This window comes from Rhinoraja longicauda, chromosome 3, assembly GCF_053455715.1.
Source record: "Rhinoraja longicauda isolate Sanriku21f chromosome 3, sRhiLon1.1, whole genome shotgun sequence".
NCBI lineage: Eukaryota > Metazoa > Chordata > Chondrichthyes > Rajiformes > Arhynchobatidae > Rhinoraja > Rhinoraja longicauda.
The window spans coordinates 80321157-80345035 of record NC_135955.1 but is presented as its reverse complement, the minus strand read 5'-3'; the positions used below and the strand labels follow the sequence as shown (position 1 = coordinate 80345035).

The window sequence follows — 23879 nt, the reverse complement described above, 5'->3', positions numbered from 1 at the left end:
TTCATTAAAGACTGATCTACCCCCAGTTGGAACTCTTGATCTGTGAAAGAGTTAATCGTAGACTTAAGGAAATGAAGGGGTGAACACAAACCTGTTCTCATCAATAGAGCTGCTGTAAAGAATGGCTTAAGTTCCTAGGCATCCACAATTCTGGAAGGAAGTGACATGCATTGCAGCAAGAAGGGTGTGAGTATCATCAAGGACGGCAGCTGTCTTGGCCATTGCCTTCTCTCTTTCCAACTTTCTGAGAGATGATACAGTGCTTGAAAGCCCAGACATCCAGACTTAAGACTACTTCTTTGCCACTGTTATGACACTCCTGAAATAATCATCTTTTTCACATATCCCTTTACCAGAGATGCTGCCACATACTATTCTTCTCAACTCTACCTCAGTTTGTCCATTGTAGTACTTTAATATTTAATCTTTAATATTTCATTCATTCATTCATTCATAAATGTACATTGTCTCTACTGTGTGTAGAACGGTGTTAATGTGTGGGGATCGCTGGTCAGTGCGGACATGGTGAACTAAATAAACTACAAAACTAAACTCAGATTGCACCACAAGCTTGCCCCATTCCGCATAGGTATTCTTCGGGCGTTCCGGTTTCCTCCCACACTCCAAAGACGCACAGGTTTGTTAAGTTGTAAGTTGTAAGTTGTCCCTAGTGTGTAGGATAGTGCCAGTGTACATGGTTATCACTGGTCGGCACAGAAGCAGTGAGCCGAAGGCCTTGTTTTCACACTGCATCCCTAAAAATATATATATATTTTAACAATAAAGAATTCTCAAAAAGCAGCCTTTTTCTGGAGGGATAAACATCAATAAAGCAATTGGAAAAAGTCTAACTGCAGATACTTGCATGAAAATCCTGCAGTGACATGCTGTGCTGCATCGGGCTGCATTGAATCTCGTTGCCAGCCACAACTGACTTCCCTTCCATCAGAAATATCTCACTTCAGCCAAGAGTTTCTCGGTTAACGTTAATTACTTTGAGCAAAACACAAAGTGCCGGAAGAACTCAGTGGGTCAGGCAGCATCTGTGGAGGGAATGCATAGGTAATGTTTTGGATCAGGGTCTGTCTTCAGATTTTTGTTTTACTCAGGATTCTTGCATTTGTAGTTCCTTGTGCTTCCACTAATTACATTAAGTTTGGCTAAAGCTCCTCGGTATCCTATTTGAGCAAACGATGCCTTGGTATCAAGAAGAGTTCTCCAGATACTCTACTTTCAATTTGACATCCATGTCTTGATCAAGCCTATGATTACCACTGAAGCTAAATTATTCTGATAGTCCTAACCTGCGTGCCAGCAAATGATTATTTATGGATGGCTCTTTGCTTGATGGCATTTTGAAGGATGCCATTTATTACTTGGCTGAAATTTGTGAGATGGCTGACAGGGGTAATTGGCTAGGTTACATCTAGCTTACCTTCTGCACATGACATGCCCAGGCAGAGATCCATGTTATTGGGCTGAAGCCAGTATCACACTAGCTGTGTGTTGGTTGCAGCTGGCTCAGTAACATAGGGTTTTCAGCATTACGCTCATTGCTTATTCCGTGGCAAAAGCACTCGACTACTTCTTATTGTCATGGAGTGCTTTGACTAGACATCCACCTATGTCTTCGTGAATGGCTTTGGACCAGACTGAAAGGAAATACTTTCAAATCCTTTCGGCATACTTCTTCCTCTCATTTAGCTGGGGTTTAAAATGAAGTCACAGTATTTTTCTTTTCAACCATGCTTGTTTGAGTATATTAGTGGAATTCCCTTTTTCAGCTATTGCCTTGTTTGCACAACCATTCTCCATAGGTTTGGTGAGACAAGAGAGACTTTCTTTGATTTATTGGTTGTCGGATAATTGCCCTTTAATAGGTTGCCCTTTTTTTCCATCACTGTACATGTGCCTCATTCTAAAATATATTAAGTGCTGTGCCTGGTACAACTTTCTGCACATCTTAGGTGAAAGTGGGATAACATATAAGTAGAGTGAATGGATGATCGATCGTCAGCTTGGACTCGGTGGGCTGATGCAGTATCTCTAAACAAACAAACGGCTTGGTTCAATAGCATTTAAAGTTTGAGGAATATTTGTGCCATTGTGTAAAAGCTCACTGTACCTTGTCAATGGCTAGTTTGGAACTGTGAGACCTATTCAGATTCAGTCAGTCAAAATAATAATGCCGAGTGAAGGATTTACTCACTATGAACCAACCTCCCTTCTGTTGAAGAACTGTCTGAAGAAGGGTCTCGACCTGAAACGTCACCCATTCCTTCTCTCCTGAGATGCTGCCTGACCTGCTGAGTTACTCCAGCATTTTGTGAATAAATACCTTCAATTTGTACCAGCATCTGCAGTTATCTTCTTATATTTCCCCTCTGTTGATTCCATTTATACCTCACGCTGCCTCGGCAAGGGCAGCAGCCTAATCAAGGATGAGTCGCACTCTGACCACCCTCTTCTCCCCTCTCCCATCAGGCAAAAGGTATAGAAATGTGAAAATGCACACCTGCAGATTCAGGGACAGTTTATTCCCAGTTGTTATCAGGCAACTGAATCATCTCACCACAAACAGAGAGCAATGCTGAACTAATTTCTACTTCATTGGTGACCCTTGGAATATCCTTGATCGGACTCAGCTGGCTTTACCTTGTACTAAACGTTATTCCCTTATCAAGTATCTATACACTGTAAATGGCTCGATTGTAATGATGTATTGGCTTTCTGCTGACTAGTTAGCATGCAACAAAAGCTTTTCACTGTCCCTCGGTACACGTGACAATAAACTAAACTGAACCGAACGGAACTGAACTGAATGAAACAATACCATAATTACAAAAAAAACGCATCCGCAAAAGTTAATTTGATAGGACAAGGTCCATTAAGTTTCCTTCTCGTGTTGTTCCCACTTCAACTAATGCAGCTTTAAACATAAAAACAGAAAATGCTGGAAGCATTCAGAAGGTCAGGCAGCATCCGTGGAAAGAGAAATAGTTAATGTGTCATCAAAAGTGGAAGAATTAAAAATGAAAAACAAAAAACTACAAATGCCAGTAATCTGAAATAAGGACAGAAAATACTCAAAACATTCAGCAGGTCAGGATTGTCTCTGCAATGGGATCCAGAGTTTTAACAGACATTTCTGGAAAGGATTGAAGAGGTGAAGGGTATTTGACCTGAAGGGTGAGCTTTATTTTTCTTCCTTGATTCAAACGTATCTCTGGCTTTGATCTCCCTGTGTCTTGCCTTGGTCAGCTATCTGGCCCCATTATACCACAGTGACTCAATGCTCATCCAATCTTTTGTAACACAGTTCAGTCCCCCAAAGAATCTTTCCTCAAAAATCTCAATTCCCTTGATTCCCGCAATAACACAGAGTCATAGATAGTCATAGGGTCTTGGAAAGTGGCTCTTCGGTCCAACTTGCCCATGCCAGCCAAGACGATCAACACTAGACTCACCTGCCCATGGTTCCAAACCTTTCCTATCCGTAACTCAACGGGTCAGGCAGTATCTCTGAAAGACATGAATTAAGCAACGTTTAGGGTCATACCCATCTAGTCCATGATTCGTTTACTAGCTTTGAAATAATTGGGAGGAATAATGGCGAGTACAGTGGATATATCGGTAACCCAGGAAATGCTCACTGTTATCGAAGCTATAGCCAGAATATTTGAGCAAACAAACTTTAGAATTGAGATACCCCCTCCCAGGTACATCTGGAAGTAACCATCTCATCAGAACTTGCATGGGATACACAAGGCAGGGCTGAATAATGTAAATGACCTATTTATCAGTCGACGGTGTATAAAAATACATTAAGTTGACTCTGTTAGCTCTCTACTATTTAAAAGTGTCCTCCCAGAGAAGTTGTTTTTCAGTGCTATAATCCCATGGTTCAATGGTTCTTCGCGGGACTCCTTTACATCTCTAGCCTTTGTCGATGAGGGTGCGGGGGGAACCACTGTGAGTGGGGGAAGGGGGAAGGACCAATGGATGACCCAGCGTGGGGGTACAACCACCGTGAGGAGAAGGAGAACAATGGACCCGGGGCGGGGGAGGATTGGGGGGGGGGGGGGGTAGAGAACTAAGGAGGAGCAGGCGGGGGTACTTTGTAACTTTGTCAGCTGCGTATGTGGCGACTATTTGTATACCTTGGCTGTGCAAACAGAGAATTTCATTGCGACTTGTCACATGTGACAATAAACTATTCCATTCCATTCCAAACTTTATTGTCACATATGCACTGCACAGTGAAATAACTCCTGAATAGCTCACACATGCATTGGTGCCATTTACAAAAAGAAAAAATCCAAAGTCCGGTGCACGTGCTGGATATACTGGAGCTCCCCCGATCCGGATAAGCCCCAGGCTGATGCAGGACTTCCTCCGTCGCCCTTGTCCAGCTCGGCCCATGAGCTGATGCCCGGCCGCCTTTGTGACTCTCCATGCTGAAGTCCAGTTGGATGAGATTGTTGATATAATTTCAAGCCCCATTATTGGAACAAGATTTTCATTTTCCTTCAGAAACTGCTCTCTGGAGGTTTCCTCCAGTAGTGCACATTTCTCAACCTCGCCAGTCACTTTCAATTGTGTTTTTTTCTTCCTGAGTGTCTTTGCAAAGTTAGCAGATTTATTTTATGTGCGACATAGTAGCTAGTTTTCATTTGGATTTTAACGGCTTGCTATAGATTCCGGCATCTACAGTCTCATGCGCCTCGTTCCCAAGCGGGAATTGTGGCTCGAGGAAACTTGAGGAATCAAAGGAGACACAGATGCTGCCTGGCCTGCTGTTCCTCCAGCTGCTTTCCTTTTTTGGGAGAAATCAAAAGATGGCGAACCATGGCTTTGAGGACCCCACAGGACTAAGACACAGAACACAGAATAGTACAACAAAGGAACAGGCTCTTCGCCCCACAATGTTTGTGTGGAACACGATGAGTTAAACTAATCTCATCTGCCTGTACATAATCCACATCCCCCTATTCCTTGCACTTTCCTATCCAAAAGCCTCTTGAACGTCACTATCATATTTGCCTCCACCACCACCACACCTGGAAATGCGTTCCAGGTTATCACCACTTTCAGTGCAAAAATACTTGCCCCACACAACTCCATCAAACTTTCCCCTTCTCACCTTATACCAATGCCCTCTAGTGGTGGACATTTCTATCCTGGGAAAAAGGTTCTGACTGTCATCCGTTCTATGCCTCTCATAATTTTATATACTTCTAATACGTCTCCCCTCATCCTCTGACGTTCCAGAGAAAACAATCCAAGTTTGTCCAACCTCTCCTTGTAGCTGAAACTCTCTAATCCAGACAGCATTCTGGTAAGAACTGAGGCACCAGGACTAATAGTGGCCAAGAGCTTGGATTAACCGGGATTTTGTAGATTGCATTAGCTGTGGATTTAGGCTGCGGCCATTTTGAGTGTCAGAGCCTGGTATGATGGGAAGGATGGGGTTGCTGGGAGGAAGAGGGGTGTTGGGATTTTGGCCTGGCCTGATCCAAACTTTGGGATTTGGAATGATTGGAGAAGTGGGTCTGAAATGAATGGAGAGTCAGTCTTGGGCAAGTCAAGAATCATGGCTGGGATAATTGACAATAGACAATAGACAATAGACAATAGGTGCAGGAGTAGGCCTTTTGGCCCTTTGAGCCAGCACCGCCATTCAATGTGATCCTGGCTGATCATTCTCAATCAGTACCCCGTTCCTGCCTTCTTCCCATACTCCCTGACTCTGCTATACTTAAGAGCTCTATCTAGCTCTCTCTTGAATTCATTCAGAGAATTGGCCTCCACTACATTCTGAGGCAGAGAATTCCACAGATTCACAACTCTCTGACTGAAAAGGTTTTTCCTCATCTCCGTTCTAAATGGCCTACCCCTTATTCTTAAACTGTGGCCCCTGGTTCTGGACTCCCCCAACATTGGGAACATGTTTCCTGCCTCTAACGGGTCCAACCCCTTAATAATCCTGTATGTTTCGATAAGATCCCCTCTCATCCTTCTAAATTCCAGTGTATACAAGCCTAGTCGCTCCAGTCTTAATCATCCATTGGAGACCCAGGAAACTGCACGTGCAGGAAACCTAAGCAAATCACAAAGTGCTGGAAGAACTCAGAGGGGTCAGGCCTGGTGAGTTCCTCAATCATCCACTGACTGCTTTAGCCAGTTGGAATTTTTAGTTTCACCTTGCGAGTTTTGGCAAAGTTGTCTTTTTCAAAATGTTCTTGTATCCAAGTCAATAGACAATAGACAATAGACAATAGGTGCAGGAGTAGGCCATTCAGCCCTTCGAGCCAGCACCGCCATTCAATGCGATCATGGCTGATCACTCTCAATCAGTACCCCGTTCCTGCCTTCTCCCCATACCCCCTCACTCCGCTATCCTTAAGAGCTCTATCCAGCTCTCTCTTGAAAGCATCCAACGAACTGGCCTCCACTGCCTTCTGAGGCAGAGAATTCCACACCTTCACCACTCTCTGACTGAAAAAGTTCTTCCTCATCTCCATTCTAAATGGCCTACCCCTTATTCTTAAACTGTGGCCCCTTGTTCTGGACTCCCCCAACATTGGGAACATGTTTCCTGCCTCTAATGTATCCAATCCCCTAATTATCTTATATGCTTCAATAAGATCCCCCCTCATCCTTCTAAATTCCAGTGTATACAAGCCCAATCGCTCCAGCCTTTCAACATACGACAGTCCCGCCATTCCGGGAATTAACCTAGTGAACCTACGCTGCACGCCCTCCATAGCAAGAATATCCTTCCTCAAATTTGGAGACCAAAACTGCACACAGTACTCCAGGTGCGGTCTCACCAGGGCCCGGTACAATTGTAGAAGGACCTCTTTGCTCCTATACTCAACTCCTCTTGTTACGAAGGCCAACATTCCATTGGCTTTCTTCACTGCCTGCTGTATCTGCATGCTTCCTTTCAGTGACTGGTGCACTAGGACACCCAGATCTCATTGTACGTCCCCTTTTCCTAACTTGACACCATTCAGATAATAATCTGCCTTCCTATTCTTACCACCAAAGTGGATAACCTCACACTTATCCACATTAAACTGCATCTGCCATGTATCCGCCCACCCACACAACCTGTCCAAGTCACCCTGCAACCTCATAGCATCTTCCTCACAGTTCACACTGCCACCCAGCTTTGTATCATCTGCAAATTTGCTAATGGTACTTTTAATCCCTTCATCCAAATAATTGATGTATATTGTAAATAGCTGCGGTCCCAGCACCGAACCTTGCGGTACCCCACTAGTCACTGCCTGCCATTCTGAAAGGGACCCATTTATCCCCACTCTTTGCTTTCTGTCTGTCAACCAATTTTCTACCCATGTCAGTATCCTACGTCCAAAACCATGTGCTCTAATTTTGCCCACCAATCTCCTATGTGGGACCTTGTCGAAGGCTTTCTGAAAGTCGAGGTACACCAACATCCATCGGCTCTCCCCTGTCAATTTTCCTAGTTACATCCTCAAAAAATTCCAGTAGATTAGTCAAGCATGATTTTTCCTTCGTAAATCCATGCTGACCCGGAACGATCCTATTACTGCTATCCAAATGCTCTGCAATTTTGTCTTTTATAATTGACTCCAGCATCTTCCCCACCACTGATGTCAGACTAACTGGTCTATAATTTCCCGTTTTCTCTCTCCCTCCTTTCTTAAAAAGTGGGATAACATTAGCTACCCTCCAATCCACAGGAACTGACCCTGAATCTATAGAACATTGGAAAATGATCACCAGTGCATCCACAATTTCTAGAGCCACCTCCTTAAGTACCCTGGGATGCAGACCATCAGGCCTTGGGGATTTATCAGTCTTCAGTCCCATCAGTCTACCCAAAACTTTTTCCTGCCTAATGTGGATTTCGTCCAGTTCCTCCATCACCTGAGGATCTGATGGGCTAAATCATCAGGGGTTTTGAGGTAATCCGAAGGATATAATACATCAATAGGACTGAGTACAAAATGTTTCCTGCCTGGTGTTCCTCAGTGAAAACAAGGAGAGACCAACAATGGACAGAATAAACTAGATTTCCTTGATGCAAAGGTAACAATGTCTTTTTAGTTTTTTTAGTTTAGTGATACAGCACGCAAACAGGCCCTTCGCCCACCGAGTCCACACTGACCAGCCATCCCCGCACATTAACACTATCCTGCACACACTTGGGACAATTTTACATTTACACCAAGCCAGTTAACCTACAAACCTGTACATCTTTGGAGTGTGAGAGGAAACCGGAGATCTCAGAGAAAACCCATGCAGGTCACAGGGAGAACGTTACAAACTCCGTACAGACAGCACCGGTGGTCAGGATTGAACCCGGGTCTCTGGTGCTGTAAGGCAATAGCTCTACTGCTACGCTACCGTGCAGCCCCGTCATGTTCCATTGCATAGCACCGAACTACATGGTAACGAGTAATCACATTTCTAAGCCTGTATTTCTCCTACCAATCGGTGTACCCTTATGTTTATCTATATTGAAACTCAAAGTTAAATGCTGAGCTCCAGGTCACCTTTGAATCATATACGGAAGTGCGAGCAGGAATGGTCTGACACTCAAGATCTGTCTCAGAACTGATCCTTATGGATCACATCTATCATTGTCTGTAAGTCTATGTTTCTATCATTAATCCCCAGTTTTTCATCCTGTTTGTGGTCACGTTGTTACCTGTCCTGCTGCTTGCCACCTTACTTCACATGCTCTGACCTTACCTAATCAAATGCCCTTTATAAATCCAAATAGATTATTTTTCCAAAAAATATTTGATGATTAAAGCATATATAAAATTCTCTCCCCGTGTAGAGGTGATTTGAAGAATGGTGAAGGTAATTCTGCTCGGAAAATATGCACAACTTCTACTTCGACTTATGAGGGAAATATATATAATTTGAATGGAAGTAGATTTACAAGGAGCAAATAAATAAAAAATTACCTGCGAATCAGCTTCTGCTTGCCTGGGGAAAATAAATCAAGCCCCAGTTGCATTAGAATACTTAACAATACTATTAGGAGCAAGAAGTGTCTCGAGGGACAGCAGCAAGTAGACTACTGGAAAAGAACCTGATGGCAGTCTTGTTTATGAGAGGCAGAATTTCCAGAGGGAATATCACTCAGGAGGCTTGCTAATGAAGTGCTGTGCTCGTTTTGGTTTCCTATATGCAGTTTAACAGTGTTTGTAACATTGCACAGAATTTTGGCTCATAAATAAGGCAGACTTTTATTACGAGCTGCAACTCAACTGAGTTAAATTGCACAGCTACAAAGACCAAACCCAGTCACATTGATGCTATTCCACCCAGAATGTGAAGCAGAAATCTCAACAAAAAAAAAATCTGTGGCTGAAAGATGTGTTGCTGCAAGTGGATCTGCCACAGGACAGCAGTATGTCGTTGAAAAGACTTGCTAATTTTTTTTTAAATTTACCGAAAGTTTTTTTGCAAATATGAATAGTTTCCTTATAAATGAAGATTGGAAACTGCAAAAGCAACGGATATTAATGGGATTAAAGGCACATCTTTTGAAAACAACACAATAATATGCTAAAACGTGTTCTAATTGACCTTTTAAAATGACCCCAAACTGGAAAAGTGTCACTTTGGCCAGTTATGTGAATCAAATGAAAATATTTTTACAATTACATTCAAGCACATAGCTTAATTATGCTGCAGACAGAAAATGTACATTATTTCATGCTCTTTTTAACCCTAGTGTTCTTATTTTTGATGAAAGCCAAGAGCAATGGTCAAGATGTGAACAATGGCTTCTAAGGAAATGTGGCTTTACTGATAACTATCTCTCGAATATTTAGAAACAAGGAACTGCAGATGCCGGTTTACAAAAAAAGACAGAAAGTTCTGACTCAGCGGGTCAGGCAGCATCTGTGATGAACCAGGATAGATGACGTTTCGGGTAGGGACCCTACTTCAGACTGATGAAGAGTCTCAACCTGAAACGTCCATATCCGTAACATCACCTATCCATGTTCTCCAGAATTCTACCTGTCCCTCCGAGTTACTCCAGCACCTTATGTGGTTGTGTTTCTCAAATATTTTGGATAATTTAGCAATTTGCATCTTGATATTGGCTCAGATGGCAGCAATTGTATTTTTATCTTGTCTCCAGCTTCTTTTCCAGCATCAATGGGCTTATCAATGAGAGTCCTCCAAAAACCCCTTAATAATCTTATATGTTTCGATAAGATCCCCTCTCATCCTTCTAAATTCCAGTGTATACAACCCCAGTCGCTCTAGTCTTTCAACATACGACTGTCCCGCCATTCCAGGAATTAACCTAGTAAACCTACGCTGCACGCCATCAATAGCAAGAATATCCTTCCTCAAATTTGGAGACCAAAACTGCACACAGTACGCCAGGTGCGGTCTCACTAGGGCCCTGTACAACTGCAGAAGGACCTCTTTGCTCCTATACTCAACTCCTCTTGTTATGAAGGCCAACATTCCATTGGCTTTCTTCACTGCCTGTTGTACCTGCATGCTTCCTTTCAGTGACTGATGCACTAGGACACCCTTTATTATTTAATTGGCAAGAGCATGCCAGGTCTCATGTACTATACTGCGACTGTGGTGTTAGATTTGTACATCCGTATGAGATAAACCATATGCAATTTGAAGTCTCCAATAAACTACACAGCCTTGTTCTGAAACTCCTGTGTTTGTTTTTAATTTAATGTTGAGAATCTGGGTAATCTCTGGAAAGATGGACACAAAATGCTGGAGTAACTCAGCGGGTCAGGCAGTATCTTTGAAGAAAAGGAATAGGTGATGTTTCAGGGCGGAAGAAAGGTTCCTACCCAAAACATCATCTATTCCTTTTCTCTAAAGATGCTGCCTGACCCACTGAGTTACTCCAACATTTGGTGTCTATCTTCAGTATAACCCAGCATCTGCAGTTACTTCCCACACAGAATCTTTGGAAAGGCCAGGATTTATTACTCATCCTGAATTCCCCTTGAATTGGGTGACTCAGTCGGCCATTTCAGGTCAGACTTCCAAGGATGACAGATTTTCCGGGATTAACTAATCAATCCAGTAGTTTTGTAGTCAATATTACTCATAATTCATTGTTTCTAGTTCCAAATTATTAATTGAGTTTTAATTCCAAAATTCCCATTGTGGGATTTGAAAACCCAGTTTGTTGGATTATTAGTCCAGATTAACACAGAGCATAGAACAGGTAACCACAGGATACAGACAACCAGTCTGAATGCTCTCTATTGTACACCTGTAGAGGTTCCGCAGAGTATTTGTCGACATACCGAATCATAAAATCATAAGATCATGTGATAGGAGAAGAATTAGGCCATTCGGCCCATCAAGTCTACTATGCCATTTAATAATGGCTGATCTATCTCTCCCTCCTAACCCCATTCTCCTGCCTTCTCCTCATAACCTCTGACACCCGCACTAATCAAGAATCTATCTATCTCTGCCTTAAAAATATCCACTGACTTGGCTTCTACAGCCTTCTCTGGCTAAGAATTCCACAAATTCACCACCCTCTGGTTAAAGAAATTCCTCCTCATCTCCTTCCGAAAGGAGCGTTCTTTAATTCTGAGGCTATGACCTCTAGTCCTAGACTCTCCCACTAGTGAAAACATCAATCTTCTGACGAAGTAGAGGCATTGATGAGCTTTCTTTGTGATTGCTTTGATTTTCTGGGCCCAGAACAGATCTTCAGAGATATGCTTGCCCAGGAACTTGAAGCTGTTGACTTTCTCCAACACCGTCCCGCCAAATGAAAACAGGTTTGCTGGCGGCCTTGTAGGTTTCCCTTCCTGAAGTACGGTACCATGCTATTCAGGTGTGGGAGAACTTCTTCAGTCCTTAACATTGAACCCAGACCACATTAAGTCCTATAGAATCAGGTCAAACACAGCAAGGAATCCTCCTTTTAATCATCATCCACAGTCCTCCCTCAGCTGATAAATTAGTGTTCTTCCATGTAGAACAACACGTAAAGGAAACACTGATGGTGGGAAGGGCACAGAATATATTCTGAGTGCAGGACTGCAACATCCATAACCAAGAATGTGCTGGCATCATAGAATATAGAACATAAAAAGGTACAGCCCAGGAACACAGGCCCTTCCTGTGCCTGTGGTGAAGATGATGCCAAGAGAAGCTAATCGCGTCAGCCTGCACCTCATCAAGTCATAGTCGTAGAATCGTAGAGCACTTAAACAGGTCCTTTGGCCCAACTTGCCTATGTTGACCAACATAAGACGAGTGAATTCTAAATTGTGCAGTGCTCAAGGACAAAATCATGGGGGAAAAAAAGTGGAAAAAAGATTCTTACAAGAAGATTTCAGCAGAGTTATGCAGATGTCAAGGATCTTTAAAATTAGGTTTTTTTCTTGATAGGAAATCTAAATAATGTTGTTTGTCTACTCTGTTTTGCCAGTCTCGGGGAAGGATACCGTGTGGAATATAAGTCATTAACTCGCTTTATTTATCTCACAGTCAATGCACCGACAGCGTACATCGAACCTTTTCTATCCTTTGGAAGGACTGATCATTTCACCTCAGATTGGCAGTTGCAATAATAGCTTCCCATCACACTTTACATTTGTCCCCACTAGAAAAGTGCTTGAAAAAAGGCAAGAAATTAATTCAGAAATCTAGGCAAGATGGATTTTCTGCAGGAGTACAGACTGGGAATTTTAGTGCAGAGGTTAGTACACCCTATGCAATTTTCTGTTCATTAAAACAAATCAATGGAATCTCACTCTGCCCTCTGCAAGCAAATTTGTGAATTATGCTTCAACTCAGCTCTTTATGAATTACATATATTTGCAATATCTATTTTTCTCATATTTTTGTGTGCAACTATTTTAGTTTTGCTGAATTATATGAATGAAATATCTAAAGTCATGGTGTGTAGTGATTTTAATTTTAATTGTCTCCATCCTTATTTTTATATGAGGACAGCACAGACAATGCCTCATCCTTACAATCTGACTGAGGGCACGAGAAAACTTCTGCTCCATCTGTAGGGCGGCACAGTGGCGCAGCGGTAGAGTTGCTGCCTCACAGCAAATGCAGCGCCGGAGACCCGGGTTCGATCCTGACTACGGGTGCTGTCTGTACGGAGTTTGTACGTTCTCCCCGTGACCTGTGTAGGTTTTCTCTGAGATCTTCGGTTTCCTCCCACACGCCAAAGACGTACAGGTTTGTAGGTTAATTGACTTGATATAAATGTAAATTGTCCCTAGTGGGTGTAGGATGGTGTTGATCCACAATAGCGGGGATCACTGGTCGGCGCTGACCCGGTGGGCCAAAGGACCTGTTTCCGCACGATATCTCTAAACTATGAAGCTTTTATAGGAACCCGTCAGGCACCAGAAAGCAAACCTGTTCTTTAACTTAACATGTCAGTTATGAATGTGATTATGCTTCTGCCTGTAAATGTCTCCCTGAAGCTACTCCACAGCTGTTTGAGTGTCCCCTGTGATCCCCACTCCACCAGTTCTATGCCACACTTCACCATGAGCCAAGTGCTGTACACACCTCAATATTTTTCCCAGTTTAACTGTTCCTTTGTGTTAGTGGTATCAAACCTCAATCCAGTTTAGACTTTAGAGATACAGTGCAGATGCAGGCCCTTCGGCCCACTAAGTCCATGCCAACCAGCTACATCACCGATACAGGTATATCACCCCTGTACACTCGCACTGTCCCACACATTAGGGACAATTTACAATTTTTACCAAAGCCAATTAACCTACAAACGTGTGTGTCTTTGGAGTGTGAGAGGAAACCAGAGCATCCGGAGGAAGCCCACGTGGTCACGGGGAGAACGTACAAACTCCGTACAGACAGCACCTGTAGTCAGGATTGGACCCGGGTCTCTGGCACTATAAGGCACCAACTCTACCGCTGCGCCACCGTGCCGACCCCGGTTCCTAAAATCTTTCTCATAAAGGCAATAGGATCAAAATCTCACTAACTTTTGATAAACAAATTATAAAATACAGGATTAAAACTAGAACCCTTCCAATCCTTACCTTCCCTCCTCTATTGCTCAGCTTTTTATTTGACCTAACTTCCATGTTTGCTCCAATTATACCCAACAGCAGCTCTACACTTGCATCTGAAAATCTGGGAGACAAAACAAGAGGATGCAGGAAATGCTCAGCAGGTCAGGCAGCAACTTGAGGGACAAAAGTAGAGTTAACGTTTCCTGGTACAACATCATTGAGCTGAAACAATAATTCTTTGTCTGTCTCCCCAGATGCTGTTTGACCTTCTGAGTATTTCCGTCATTCTCAGTTTTAATTTCAGATTTCCACCAAATGCTGTTTAAAAAAATGTATATTGTTGCCAAATCATGACCTCTTTTACCATCATTATTACCTCCATCCTCCTACTTCTCCCAAAAGGCTCCGGTGGCTCGAGGCACTTTTGCACTTGTGTTTCCTACTTTGCTTAAGTTGATGCCTATTGCCATCAATGACCCCCACGCCATCCCTTCAAATCTGCTCGTGGAAGACAGCGTTATCTCTTTATTTCTCTCCTTGCCTGCAGCACTGAAGCAATATGAAGCATTGTTCCCATCTAAACGGCACTTGAATTGAGATGAAAATTACCAGAGGGGAAACCCATGGATTAATGGTTGTAGAAATTTACTTAAAAAAAATAATAATTTAGCAATGTATGTAATTTAATGTAAATAGTTGATAGGTGTTCTCCTCCAAAGCAACAGGGGTTATGGAGCTGCTGGAGGATTATCTTGTATCATTTATTTATTTCAAGATAGATGCCATTTTTATTGATCTTAGCAAGGGCCATGTATACTGGCATATGCAGACTGCAGACTTGAAGAAATAAAATAAACTTCTCAAACTTTATCCGACTGTATGTTATGTTATAACATATTAGCAATCATGAACATTGTCCCTGAAGTCAGATAGGATCAACGATAAACATTTTGTGAAGAAAAAGTGAGGGGCAGGAAGGTTTTAGAAGGATATGGGCCAAGGACAGGTTGGACTAGTGTAGATCTTGGTAAATGTGGATAAGTTGAGCCGAAAGGCCTGTTTGCATGTTGTATGACTCTTTGTCTCTATGACTGAGAGAATATCTAACAGCCTTCTTCTTTAAAAAATATGCATGGAAAATGGCCAAAATTATAGGGTCAATTGCATTACTTGACTCTCAAACCCAGTTATGGGAGGAATATTAAAAAGTACATTTGCCATTCCTGCAAATGACAATGGCGATGAAGATAAATAGAAGTCAGTCCGAGCTAATGTGTAGGGAGTCATTACATAGAGTTTAATGAAAAACCTCCTGGGTCTTGAGAAATATACCATTAAAAAAAACGAAAGAATTGGTGGATTTGTAAAATAATCCCATTAACTCAATGCCAGGTAGGATCAAGCAAAGGTAGTTTGTATTTTTGGATGATAGTCTAGTTTTGGGAGCCTTGGGAGACAAACATGAGATATGCTAAGTACTATACTTCATTTGCGATGATGGTACCTTTGCTTTTAAACATAGGTCTATCTTTTCCAGTTTGTTGCTGTGAAATCTGGAAGAATTATTGAGCAGACTGGAAAAGGTAAGCTCTCATTTAATGACAAGTGTATCTTCTTGCCAAATAGATAACATCCATAAGTTATTCCATAATAACTCATCCAATGAGTTATTATGGAATAATGCATGGATGCTAAAGGAGTACATAAAATCCATGACCAATACTCCTGTCCGAGCTTATATGAATGAGCTGCTGGTGGAAGTAGTAAAGCTAGATACAATAGACAATAGACAATAGGTGCAGGAGGAGGCCATTCGGCCTTTCGAGCCAGCACCGCCATTCAATGTGATCATGGCTGATCATTCTCAATCAGTACCCCGTTGACTAAGCTGAAGGCATATCTGGTGATGTTAAAATAAAATAATAGCGTCTTGGAATACGATGAGCTCTATTGCACAAATCAATGCAAAAGATTGAAAATAGGAGTTGGGCGGCACGGTAGCGCAGCGGTAGAGTTAGACAATAGACAATAGACAATAGGTGCAGGAGTAGGCCATTCAGCCCTTCGAGCCAGCACCGCCATTCAATGCGATCATGGCTGATCACTCTCAATCAGTACCCCGTTCCTGCCTTCTCCCCATACCCCCTCACTCCGCTATCCTTAAGAGCTCTATCCAGCTCTCTCTTGAAAGCATCCAACGAACTGGCCTCCACTGCCTTCTGAGGCAGAGAATTCCACACCTTCACCACCCTCTGACTGAAAAAGTTCTTCCTCATCTCCGTTCTAAATGGCCTACCCCTTATTCTCAAACTGTGGCCCCTTGTTCTGGACTCCCCCAACATTGGGAACATGTTATCTGCCTCTAATGTGTCCAATCCCCTAATTATCTTATATGTTTCAATAAGATCCCCCCTCATCCTTCTAAATTCCAGTGTATACAAGCCCAATCGCTCCAGCCTTTCAACATACGACAGTCCCGCCATTCCGGGAATTAACCTAGTGAACCTACGCTGCACGCCCTCCATAGCAAGAATATCCTTCCTCAAATTTGGAGACCAAAACTGCACACAGTACTCCAGGTGCGGTCTCACCAGGGCCCGGTACAACTGTAGAAGGACCTCTTTGCTCCTATACTCAACTCCTCTTGTTACGAAGGCCAACATTCCATTGGCTTTCTTCACTGCCTGCTGAACCTGCATGCTTCCTTTCATTGACTGATGCACTAGGACACCCAGATCTCGTTGAACTCCCCCTCCTCCTAACTTGACACCATTCAGATAATAATCTGCCTTTCTATTCTTACTTCCAAAGTGAATAACCTCACACTTACCTACATTAAACTGCATCTGCCATGTATCCGCCCACTCACACAACCTGTCCAAGTCACCCTGCAGCGTTATTGCATCTTCCTCACAATTCACACTACCCCCCAACTTAGTATCATCTGCAAATTTGCTAATGGTACTTTTAATCCCTTCGTCTAAGTCATTAATGTATATCGTAAATAGCTGGGGTCCCAGCACCGAACCTTGCGGTACCCCACTGGTCACTGCCTGCCATTCCGAAAGGGACCCATTTATCCCCACTCTTTGCTTTCTGTCTGTCAACCAATTTTCTATCCATGTCAGTACCCTACCCCCAATACCATGTGCCCTAATTTTGCCCACTAATCTCCTATGTGGGACCTTGTCGAAGGCTTTCTGAAAGTCGAGGTACACCACATCCACTGACTCTCCCTTGTCAGTTGCTGCTTTACAGCGAATGCAGCGCCGGAGACTCAGGTTCGATCCTGACTACGGGTGCTGCACTGTAAGGAGTTTGTACGTTCTCCCCGTGACCTGCGTGGGTTTTCTCCGAGATCTTCGGTTTCCTCCCACACTCCAAAGACGTACAGGTATGTAGGTTAATTGGTTGGGTAAATGTAAAAATTGTCCCTAGTGGGTGTAGGATAGTGTTAATGTACGGGGATCGCTGGGCGGCACGGACTTGGAGGGCCGAAAAGGCCTGTTTCCGGCTGTATATATATGATATGATATATGATATGTAATGAGTTGCTGCACATTGCTGATTTGTGAGTTTATCATTGAACAGACCCAAAATTGTCTTATTTTGTCACACTTCGCCACATAGTGTTTGTGGTGTGGCGACACAAGAAATCGCAGATGCTGGATTCTTGAGCAAAATACAAACTTCTGGAGGTATTCAATGGGTCAGGCAGCATCTGTGGAGGGAATGGGCAGAAGTGTTTGTCTTGTTGCATGGGACAGAGGTCTGAAAAACCAATAGCAATGATAGACAATAGACAATAGACACAATAGGTGCAGGAGTAGGCCATTCGGCCCTTCGAGCCATCACCACCATTCAATGTGATCATGGCTGATCATTCTCAATCAGTACCCCGTTCCTGCCTTCTCCCCATACCCCCTGACTCCGCTATCCTTAAGAGCTCTATCGAGCTCTCTCTTGAAAGCATTCAGAGAATTGGCCTCCGCTGCCTTCTGAGGCAGAGAAATCCACAGATTTACAACTCTCTGACTGAAAAAGCTTTTCCTCATCTCTGTTCTAAATGGCCTACCCCTTATTCTTAAACTGTGGCCCCTGGTTCTGGATTCCCCCAACATTAGGAACATGTTTCCTGCCTCTATCATGTCCAACCCCTTAATAATCTTATATGTTTCAATAAGATCCCCTCTCATCCTTCTAAATTCCAGTGTATACAAGCCTAGTCACTCCAGTCTTTCAACATACGACAGTCCCGCCATTCCAGGAACTAACCTAGTAAACCTACGCTGCATGCCTTCAATAACAAGAATATCCTTCCTCAAATTTGGAGACCAAAACTGCACACAGTACTCCAGGTGCAGTCTCACTAGGGCCCTGTACAACTGTAGAAGGACCTATTTGCTCCTATATTCAACTTCTCTTGTTATGAAGGCCAACATTCCATTGGCTTTCTTCACCGCCTGCTGTACCTGCATGCTCCCTTTCAGTGACTGATGCACTAGGACACCCAGATCTCGTTGTACATCCCCTTTTCCTAACTTGACACCATTCAGATAATACTCTGCCTTCTTATTCTTACCACCAAAGTGGATAACCTCACATTTATCCACATTAAACTGCATCTGCCATGCATCCGCCCACTCACACAGACTGTCCAAATCACCCTGCAACCTCATAGCATCTTCCTCACAGTTCACACTGCCACCCAGCTTTGTATTATCTGCAAATTTGCTAATGTTACTTTTAATCCCGTCATCCTAGTCACTAATGTATATTGTAAATAGCTGCGGTCCCAGCACCGAACCTTGCGGTACCCCACTAATCACTGCCTGCCATTCTGAAAGGGACCCATTTATCCCCACTCTTTGCTTTCTATCTGTCAACCAATTTTCTATCCATGTCAGTACCCTACCCCTAATACCACGTGCTCTAATTTTGCACACTAATCTCCTATGTGGGACCTTGTCGAAGGCTTTCTGAAAGTTAAGGTACACTACATCCACCGGCTCTCCCCTGTCCATTTTCCTTGTTACATCCTCAGAAAATTCCAGAAGATTAGTCAAGCATGATTTCCCCTTCGTAAATCCATGCTGACTCGGAACGATCCTGTTACTGCTATCCAAATACTCCGCAATTTCGTCTTTTATAATTGACTCCAGCATCTTCCCCACCACTGATGTCAGACTAACTGGTCTGTAATTTCCTGTTTTCTCTCTCCCTCCTTTCTTAACAAATGGGATAACATTAGCTACCCTCCAATCCACAGGAACTGATCCTGAATCTGTAGAACATTGGAAAATGATCACCAATGTGTCCATGATTTCTAGAGCCACCTCCTTAAGTACTCTGGGATGCAGACCATCAGGCCCTGGTCCCATCAATCTACCCAACACCATTTCCTGCCTAATGTGAATTTCCTTCAGTTCCTCCATCACGCCAGGATATCTGATCACTAGAACATCTGGGAGATTGCTTGTATCTTCCTTAGTGAAGACAGATCCAAAGTACCGGTTCAACTCGTCTGCCATTTCCTTGTTCCCTGTAATAAATTCCCCTGCTTCTGTCTTCAAGGGGCCCACATTTGCCTTAACTATTTTTTTCCTCTTCACATACTTAAAGAAGCTTTTACTATCCGCCTTTATATTATTGGCCAGCTTACCTTTATACCTCATCTTTTCTCCCCATATTGCCTTTTTACTTATCTTCTGTTGCTCTTTAAAAGGGTCCCAATCCTCTGGCTTCCCGCTCTTCTTTGCTTTGTTATACTTATTCTCTTTGTCCAGATACTGATGGCAACAGGAAACAAATAATCTTAGACATATAAGGAAATGCATTTTTCATGCAGCATTTGCATTTGGATTAATTTCATTATTAATCAACATTTACACTGATCATTATCTCCTGATCTCCCTATTCCATAAAATGAAGCCAGTGCCTCAAATGTTTTTACCCATAAGTTCAAAGAAGCTCTGGCATTGTTGCCACATCAATATGTTATTATTTTCTAAAGTCAGGAAATAACATGGGAAGACATATGAGTCTCATCCATTTGCCAGTGTCGGAGATGATGCTGTGAAGAAGTGCAGGCCCAAGTACTGTCAAAAACTCTACATGTGAGTCCTGTGAAAATCAGACGGTAGACAGCAGAAGATCCATTACAGTCGCAAATGTTTTGTTAAGGAATGCTGAATTACTCAGGGGTGGAAGGGTGTGCATGATTGAATATAGTTTATTTAGTTTAGTTTAGAGATACAACGTGGAAATAGGCCCTTCGGCCCACCGAGTCTGCACCGACCAGCAATCCTCGTACATTAACATTATCCTACCTACACACACTCGGGACAAATTACATTGATATCAAGCCGATTAACCTACAAACCTGTACTTCTTTGGAGTGTGGGAGGAATATGGATAAATTAATCCTTATGGCTGTTTTCCTCTGCTGGTTACCATATATATTTTTTGACATTGTTTTGATCTTTAGTTTGAGCATTATTTTGATAGATCACTCCAAGAGTATGTTTGAAGACATGTTCTCTCAGCAGGCTTGAAATAAAATGAACTTACTAAAACACCACAGACTGCCTCTACCTTTTTTTCCCACAGCAAAAATTTAAGTCCAGAATATCTACTCAAGTTTGGACCAATTGGTAGAATTTCTGCCTCACAGCTCCAAAGTTTTGAGTTTGATCCTGACCTCGAGGGCTATTCACATGGAGTTTGCAAGTTCTTCATGTAACTGTGTGGGTTTCTTCCGAGAGCTCCCGTTTCCTCCCACATCTCAGGGCTGTGTGGGTTTCCACATTAAAAAACCCTCTGTAAATTGCTCCTAGTGTGTAGGGAGTGGATGCATTATTGGTAATCATAAATCATAATCATAAGGGCATAAGTAATAGGAGCAGAATTAGGCCATTCAGCCCATCGAGCCTACTCTGCCATTCAATCATGGCTGATCTATCTCTCCCTCCTAACCCCATAACCCCTGACACCAGTACTAATCAAGAATCTATCTATCTCTGCCTTAAAAATATCCATTGACATCCTCCACAGCCTTCTGTGGCAAAGTATTTCACAGATTCACCACCCTCTGACTAAAACATATCCTCCTCATCTCCTTCCTAAAGGAACCTCCTTTAATTCTGAGGCTATGACCTCTACTCCTAGGCTCTCCCACTAGTTGAAAAACATACTCGCCACATCCACTCTATCCAAGCCTTTCACTGTTCTGCAAGTTTCAATGAGGTCCCTCCTCATCCTAAACTCCAGTGAGTACAGGCCCAGTGCCATCAAACATTCATCATTTGTTAACGCACTCCTTCCTGGGATCATTCTTGTAAATCTCTTCTGAATCCCCTCCAGAGCCAGCACATCCTACCCCAGATATGGTGCCAAAAATTGTACACATTGCTCCAAATACGGCCTGACCAGTGCCTTATAGAGCCTCAGCATTACATCCCTGTTTTGTATTCAACCCTCTTGTAATTGTAGGATATCAGTCTAATTTAGGTTATGGAGAAACTACGAGCCTAGATTTTTTGGTAATTATTACAAAAGAATCTGGTGTACTGAAATGCACTCTCTAGAATTACCAGCTGAAGTTCACCGCGTTCATTGTTTGCTGAAAAGACAAGATGGGACAAAAATATAAACTGGGACAAATCAGGCTACGAAACAAGTTCTTTCCGATCACCCATCATCAACTCATAAGTCTTTTCCGATACTTCCATCCATTCAGGCAACAGTATTTAAATAGACAGCAATACATAACAGAAAGCTGTGGATGATAATGCATGATGCGAAGTGACCTGAAGCCAAACTCATACATAGACACAAACTCTGAGTGAGAATAGAAGTGACAAAATCTGTTCACTCCTAAGTTCTCTAAATTACTTCAAGCTGTCTTCGCGAGTATCATTCAGGTCTGTCAATGTTCAGAATATAGATATTAAAAGCAAGTGACAGGGAGCTTGTTTGCTGGAGAAAGCAATTTTATCTACTTCCCCATGGACAGCTAGCAGCAGAATGAGAAAGCTGTGAAATTTTACCAAATGGCAGAAATCCCAAAGGCTCAGGAGCTTAATATTGTGTTCTGTGAGCCTAATAGTTCAATACACATTGCCACTGTCTACGTGAAACGCTTTATGAATGATCAACATGTCTGAGATATAAATCAGTTTCAATACAAGCAGATTTTAACTGACTCGTTTTCGTGCCTCGAAGAAACATAAAGTCTGTCATAATTTCAGCGTATAACTGCAGCTGGTATCGAATATAGCAGTTCAATTTGATGAGTGTACCAGTAATTTATGCCAATTTTCCAACTCCAAATTGATATTCCCTAAATTCCCCCACGCTTTCCCTTTGATTTTATCCCATGCGAGCAAAATGAGTGCATTTACCTTGCACTAGAACCAGAGGTAACAGAGCTCTGTTTTCTGATTTTACACTTGAGAGTCACATGGATTAAATTATATAAAGAAGGTGCAATGGTTGTCAAGACCAATTGAAACTGGTAAAAATTGAGGAAAGTGTGAGCCTGAACAATTTGAACAGTTTCAATCCATAAATAGAAGCTCCCTTTTGCAGTAAGCTGATATTCAAAAATTGGGAAAACTGAATTTGCTTATATTTTTACAAGCTCCAGGTTACAAGAAATTTCACTCCAATTTAGTCAGCACCCGAAGCCCATTAAACAGAGAATTTCTCCTCATCATTTATGGCAACACCAACAATGCATACTTTGTGTGCATTTATCATGAACGAACAGGAGAAGGAAAAGGAGATGTAGTGTGAAGTGCATCCAAGAAAAAAAATAGAGAATGTGCTCCGTCAGATATAATCTGTCACCAACCCCCCTTGTACCCAGCAATCTTGCCTGTCCCTATAATATTTTCAGGCTTTGCAGAAAAATGAAGAGTGCATTTCACCAGAAGAAACAAGGCTGCTTTGCCCCCAATCATATAATAATTCACAGCCATGATTCACTCCCAATATAAATGCTAAGCAAAGTTGTAGCCACTTTCATCTTCAATGACAGACTTATTTCTATTATCATGGGTGCAGTAGGTCATGGTTTGTCAGCTTTCTGAAACACTACATCAGAAGGTTGATTAATTCATTACATTGAGCATCATGAGACAGTGGCAGTCAGACGGTGTCAACCAAAGAACATTAAATAATTGAGATAAGGGGCAGAGCAAGGGCTGGCAAGTGTTAGGTTGATAGACACAAAATGCTGGAATAACTCAGCGGGTCAGGCAGCATCTCCAAAGAAAAGGAATACGCGACGTTTCGGGTTGAGACCCTTCATTAGACTCTGATGAAGGGTCTTCATCAGACTCTGAGTCTGATGAAGGGTCTTGACCGAATCGTTACCTAAACATGCACCGAAATGCACCATCCCTTTCCCTCTTGCTACCAACTAACTCCCATCTACTCCATCAGTCTGAGAAAGGTCATAGAAACATAGAAAATAGGTGCAGGAGTAGGCCATTCGGCCCTTCGAGCCTGCACCGCCATTCAATATGATCATGGCTGATCATCCAGCTCAGTAACCTGTACCTGCCTTCTCTCCGTACCCCCTGATCCCTTTAGCAAAAAGGGCCACATCTAACTCCCTCTTAAATATAGCCAATTAACTGGCCTCAACTACCTTCTGTGGCAGAGAATTCCACAGACTCACCACTCTCTGTGTGAAGAAATGTTTTCTCATCTCGGTCCAAAAAGACTTCCCCCTTATCCTTAAGCTGTGACCCCTGGTTCTGGACTCCCCCAACATCGGGAACAATCTTCCCACATCTAGCCTCTCCCACCCCTTAAGAATTTTATATGTTTCTATAAGAT

The 23879-nt window shown here is 42.7% G+C and overlaps 1 long non-coding RNA gene across 1 annotated transcript; it reads right to left on the bottom strand.

Annotated features, from left to right (window-relative positions):
- Nucleotides 1–942: 942 nt before the first annotated feature.
- LOC144592453 (uncharacterized) lies at nucleotides 943–19816 on the bottom strand. Its single transcript, XR_013547129.1, has 3 exons — nucleotides 19696–19816; nucleotides 3468–3522; nucleotides 943–1043 (listed from the first exon to the last, which is right to left on the bottom strand). It is a non-coding gene; the product is annotated as an uncharacterized LOC144592453 (long non-coding RNA).
- Between the last annotated feature and the right edge of the window lie 4063 nt (nucleotides 19817–23879).